At 38.9% G+C, this 6182-nt stretch overlaps 1 pseudogene; it reads left to right on the top strand.

Annotated features, from left to right (window-relative positions):
- LOC138010134 (transcription factor E2F4-like) overlaps positions 1-5804 on the top strand; it is a 6295-nt pseudogene extending 491 nt beyond the window's left edge.
- Positions 5805-6182: the final 378 nt, after the last annotated feature.

The raw sequence follows: 6182 nt of genomic DNA, 5'->3' as shown, positions 1-6182 counted from the left end.
CGGTTCCACTTTAGCCCAAGATTATCAAGCGCTCAAAATTCCGTATTTTGAATTTCTCGAAATGAGGGTTTTGAGCTCCATTTACTTCTCAAGGGAAAGAGATCTTGGCCTGGTCTCCGTTTGCTTTGCAACGCCTAATTGCTCCGCGCCATATCTCCATCCGAAGGTTTTTACCGCCTTTATTTTGGCGCCCTTTGTTGCGATCCAGCAATCGATTGCTTCGGTCAAAAATGCTGTTGAAATTATTCTATTCTGTCGATCGATCGTAGTGTTACCAGTGCTTCTCAGTTAGAGCTCGAAAAATTGTTAGCTATGGCTTAAAAGTTGGCCACAGATCGAATAAGGAAGCACTACATGCTCACTATCAAGTTTTTTGGGACAGAGAATTTTACTGGTTTTGAAATCATCTTTGGCTTGTAATATATTTTGTCTTATTTAAACAACACAAAAGTTCTGTCTTAGCTTTTGGGCATCACAAGGATATTGTGTGGATTATTAAGTTAAAAGGCAAAACAAACTTTAAATTATAATTAAAGAAATATTGCTCGTTGAGAAAATAATTTTTAAAAATAATACAGTTTACCTCATCCACTTGATGGATTCGATATTTAGTCCGGATTTAGTCAAGTAATCAGCTATGGGGGTTATTCCATGAGCGTGTGTTGGATATGGGATGGTAAATAGCCAGTGAGGCATGTCGTGCCAAAATTGGCTGTAACTAGTCTCATGTCCAAAAAGTGTGAGTGGAATTATAATTATTATTGTTTTATAAATTTTCATTAAAATCTGAACACTTGGACCTTGGGAAGATTCAATGCGATCATTTTCCGTATTAGGCCATGCAGTATGTACCTAGGCTGATGACCAAGATTGATTGAATCAATCAGAAAGCTAGAAACCCAATATCCCAGGTTGAAAATTTAATAACAGCTCATATAGCCAATCAAAATTCTAGAATTGTATTAGCTTTTAATAAGAAAAATTATCCACCAACCACAGCTTTTCATTATATGTAATAATATGAGGTATTCTATAATTTGTAAACTTTATACATGTAGAAGATATCACATGACTGTGCAAGAATACAATTTTTATCTCTGAGAACTGACAGTATCTCTGACAATTGAGTGCAACGAAGGATAAGAGATATATATCAGCACAAGAAGATAAAATTTGTATCCTGGTGCAGTCATTTGATCTTCTGTTTCTTATACAATATTGATCAATATTATTATTTTGTGGTCCAGTTGGTGGCTGTTTATGGGGTTTCGCTTCTTGTGCACTTCTGTGCAACGTCCCCTGCTTTTTTTCATTGTAGATTGTTGTAAATTTGTTGAGCACTCAAGGATGATAGTGGAATTACAATTCAAGAAAATTGGTGGCCTCACTTTTTCAAGTTCTCACACTTAGTTTGCTTCTGTGATGGACCTGTAAATTTTTTATGATATTTTGCTCTAACGAGGAGTGTTCCGACACTTATGCTTGCCGATTGCCCGGGGCAAGTGCAAGATATATCCCGTCAGCAAGTAAAAAGAACTATAAGACTTTTCGTTCAACTCACATCTTCCAGAGCGATTTGATTTGTAACGAAGACAGTGATTAGTAATATGACGGTAATGACCGCAAACATTATAAAGAAATAAACAACGTTGCATCTTTGCCGTCCATGTATTTAAAAATACATAGGTACAGACACATGGCAGACAACGCGAAGGATGCGAGAGCGTGTGACTCACGTTATTTTGAGACAGTTGTAAACGGCCGATTCAACTGATTGAGGAAAATGTTTCCATAAAAACTTCAAATCGCGATGTTTCTTTTCAATAATTCATTTTATGGACGGCCATATAAATAAAGTTCACTCACCTAGTATATTCTGCATTGTCCTGAGTGATTTGATGGTTTTTTGGGATGCCTTTCCATTTCCTCTTCAGATCCCATGCATCACAACATACAATATAAATAGACAAGGTGTGCAACTTCCAAGACTGCTCATGGCCGAGTGCCTCCAGAATTTAGCGGAATTTCTCCCACTTCAAAGGTCGCTCGCCTCCCAGCCTTGGCGCGAGAAAGTCCATAATTTTGCTAGCATCGTGCCAAAAATCATCGCATTTACACGGCACTGCAACCTCAAAATCCTGCTTGGTTTTCAAGCTTCACTTAGGTTTTTGTTGTGGCCAGATGATCCACACACTGCTCATGCATCATTGGAATTTGATAACACATCATCAAAATAAAATTGACCAATCGAAAAGCACAGATTTCACCCAAGAGACAGAAAATTATTATCTGTGCTTGAAGTTTTTATGGAACAGTTTCCTCGATCATTGTTTCGGCAGTTTACAACTGTCTCAAAATAACCTGATGTCACACGCTCCTCGCATCCTTAAAGTTGTCTGCATGTGGGTACAGACCTCAAAACAGATACAAATATGTTTGTATCCTCCATCTTTCACCACGCAAAAGGAATGCTTGTTCCAACGCATACCAGTTTTCCACAGCCAAGTGCGTACTATACTTTCATATTTAACAAGCCTGTAAATGCACTGCGAAAATGAGTCTTTTTCACCTCAGTTGTTTATTTTCTTTCTGCATTGATTGTTCAGCCACTTCATCTTATTCAGAGAACAGTACTCCTGGAGATCACTTAGTTAAAATTAGATTTCACTGATAGTTCCTAATGTTCGTTTATTTCATGAAATTTCCTCCATTTTGTTTGATCTGGTTGCAAAGCACTTACAAGTTACTAGTGAAGTGACTCGTGAACACCAAATTATCAGATTACAGTTTGTTATAGCTCTTTAGGACATCCTCCTTTGTGGACAAAATTGACATTTTAAAAGGTGGGCAACCAAAAAAACAAAACTGGTTGGCCAGAGGGAAAGTAGTAAGAAAGTTAGTGTGGAACATTGACTGTCTGTCACTTTTATTGTTTGCAGAGGTGCCGGCCCGGGATGTAACACTAGAGAAATATCTGACAAACTTGTTCATTTAAAGAGTGAGCTCGAAAGATTACAAGACAAGGAAAGAGAACTGGATGAACAAAGATTGTGGGTTCAACAGAGTCTTAAGAATGTTTCGGAAGATCCTGAAAATGAACAGCTGGCTTATGTTACTTACGAGGATGTGTGTCACAGTTTTAAGGGTGATACCTTGTTGGTTGTGCAAGCACCATCTGGAACCCAACTTGAAGTTCCAATCCCAGAGACAGTAAGTGAAAGCAATCAAATTAACTCATATCACTTTTTGGCAAGTGAAGCCTTATTCACACCTGGAAACCACAGGAAGGTTACCATAGTTTTTTCAATTACGAGTCAGTCTCGGTTATAAGACGCACCTTTAACTTTCAAAGTTGATGGCATTTTTGTCACAAATTGAAAATATCATTAAAATACTCTGTTCATCATCATGAATGTTGGTGCGAGGCCACCATTTTGAAATGGTAGTGGGACGAGTTTAACATACAAGATGGTGGCAACTGATCGAAGAACCATCCCTGCACAAGTTTTGTTGCAAAATGATGCTCGCTATAAGACAGTTTTGAGTTTAGATCACATTTGGGGCCAACAAACTATGTCTGTGAGAAAAAATGCTGCGCCTTATAACTGAAAAACTGCGGTAAATATCGTTCAAAGCAAGCCATTTTGATACCTTATGCCTAGGAAGTCAATGATCCATAATCATATCAGTGGGTTCCAGGGATTGGTGTGGGCAAATTGACATGATATATGGGTTATTGACCAAGCGGCAGGTCAAGATGGCTGGATATTGGCCAAGGTCTTTTTTTGCGTGGTTTTCATTCATCCAAGTTTTCCATAAACATCAGGGCCTCGAAAATTTTGCGACCAATACGGTCCGCATTTGCGGGACTAAATTTTTCCCTTTGCGACTAAAATATCTGGAGAAGTCGCAAAATTTGCGACTTGTTGTCACCTTCGTTCTTTCGAAACAAAAGGGTTAGTCAGTTGCCACTTTTGCTTGCTACTTTTGCTACAATAAAACAAATAAACAATGACAAATTTATTTTTGTTTCTTCTCGCTGTGAATTTGTCTCTCGAAGGTAGCGTAATTGTGTAGTAATTTAGCTGCGATGTTACGTGCCATCAGCCCCATTCCTTCGATCATGTATCGCCATTTTCAGCAGTTTCTTTACACACAAGTACTTGCGGTCTCACTATTTTTTCTGCTAAACCGCTGACAACACAATGCGGCGCGGGCGATTTTGCGACTAAAATTTGGCGAAATTGCGACTAACTTTTCAGTATCTTATCGCAAAATGCGACTGGATTTTTTCGTTTAATTATTCGAGCCCTGAACATACGGAGTGAAGTGAAGCTATTAGTCTCTCCCCTTGGGACTTTTTCAAGACTAATTTACAATGCTTATATGGGGGACTTTCAGCCAGACTGCTTATTTAATACGCAGTTTACAATTTTATTTTAGGAAGTGAAAGATGGTCCCCGTCCAGATAAGGTCAGACCACAACACCTGGGACTATGTAACAGCCCTAGTGCTTACTCGAATAGTGAGTGGGTTTCTTTAAAGTGCATATGACACAAAATTTTTTATTAGCTTGTTTCTCCGTAAAGAGCTTTCAAGATGATGAAGAATGGCATTTGTACTTTTATTGCAATAGCACTCTTGGTTGCCGAATTATTCAAGATTTTGATTTATGCAAATTAGAGGACTTGTGATGGTCACATAGCGGACACAAAATTGTGTACAACTCACACAATATGGAATATCTTTGCATGTACTACGTGTTGGAGGGTTGAAATTTTGCAGGGTTCATGTGCTACCAAAACTACACATTGTCATAGGCATTCTGATTTCACCATAGCAACAAACTCGTTTACCAGACCTCTAGCTTTTCCGATATCGAAAATGCCTTCTTTGTTGCTTTCAGATTCTAACAGACTTCCTTATGCGTATGCTGTGTAATGTCCATATTCGCTCACACCCACTGAATGAACATCAAGAACAAATAACCCTTAATTGGGCGGAAACTCTGATTTTTACCCCTTGTGGATGAAGAGGGCCTGGAGTCCATTGGTGTTGCTTATTGAAAATGCCACCAGTGGGCCATATCATGGAACTTTGTAATGAGTGTAAGGAACTGTATCAAGTTTCAGTTCTATACAGAAAATGGCTTCCAGAGATAATTCAATTTTTTTGTGATTTTACATCATTTTGTGTCCACTATGTGACGTCACAAGTCGTCTAATTGTAATCAAATCAAAATCTTGAATAACCTTGGGCAACCAAGACGAGCTATGACAATAATGCCGTTCTTCATCATTTTGAAAGCTCTTTTAAACAAGCTAATAAATAAGTTTGTGTCATAGTTCAACTTTAACGTCCCATAAACTATTTAATTTCCAACAAGGGCTATGAAGACGGGACCTCCAGTTTTACAGTCCTTATCCGAGAAGACTTGAAAGTCGAACCATTTGCAGATGTTTTTTTACAAAGGCACGCACTTTCTCCTCACTGTCATTTTCCATCTTCCGATGTACTCTGTCCTTGAAATTAACTCCAGGGAAAACAAATAATTAATTGTGTTGATTTTCTAAGAACATGAAGCAACCTAGAAAGTACCAGATTCATTTGAAAAGCCAGAGTGGTCCCAATCCATAGTACTATTGTGGTGAAACAAAGATGCTTGCAGCAGATAGTCCCTGTGGTGAACACCTGTGCCACCGCCCTGTCCAATGACGTGGACTCAAATAGCAATCAAGCAGTTTAGAGAGGGAGAAGAACCTATGGACATTAGTGGCAAAGACACAAGTGACCTCCAATGGTAAAGGAGTAGCAGTCAAACTGAAGTCTTAGACAGTAGACCGAGGTATTGTATCATATTAGTTCAATATTTATTCTCGTTCTCCTTGTTTTCTCAGTGCCTGAGCAGGCGGAATTCAACAAATCCTGCAATCTGGGGGGGGGTGGGGGTGGGGAAGGGGGGGGAGGGGGGTGGGGGGGGGGGGGGGGGTGGGGGGGGGGGTGTGAATTCCCTAGCCTCTCGTTTGCACAAGCTTGTTGTGAATATTTCCATTTTTTTGTTTTTAACACCAAATGCATTTACATACATAAGTTACTTTTTATTAGCCAAGAGGTTTTGGATTCCGAAATAGAATTCAAATAAAAATATTTTCTCTTTGAAACATTCAGGTTGTTAGTCGCTT

The sequence above is a fragment of the Montipora foliosa genome, chromosome 1, assembly GCF_036669935.1.
Source record: "Montipora foliosa isolate CH-2021 chromosome 1, ASM3666993v2, whole genome shotgun sequence".
NCBI classification, from domain to species: domain Eukaryota; kingdom Metazoa; phylum Cnidaria; class Anthozoa; order Scleractinia; family Acroporidae; genus Montipora; species Montipora foliosa.
Note: the sequence above shows the minus strand (reverse complement) of the source record. Positions and strands in the feature narration are given on the sequence as shown.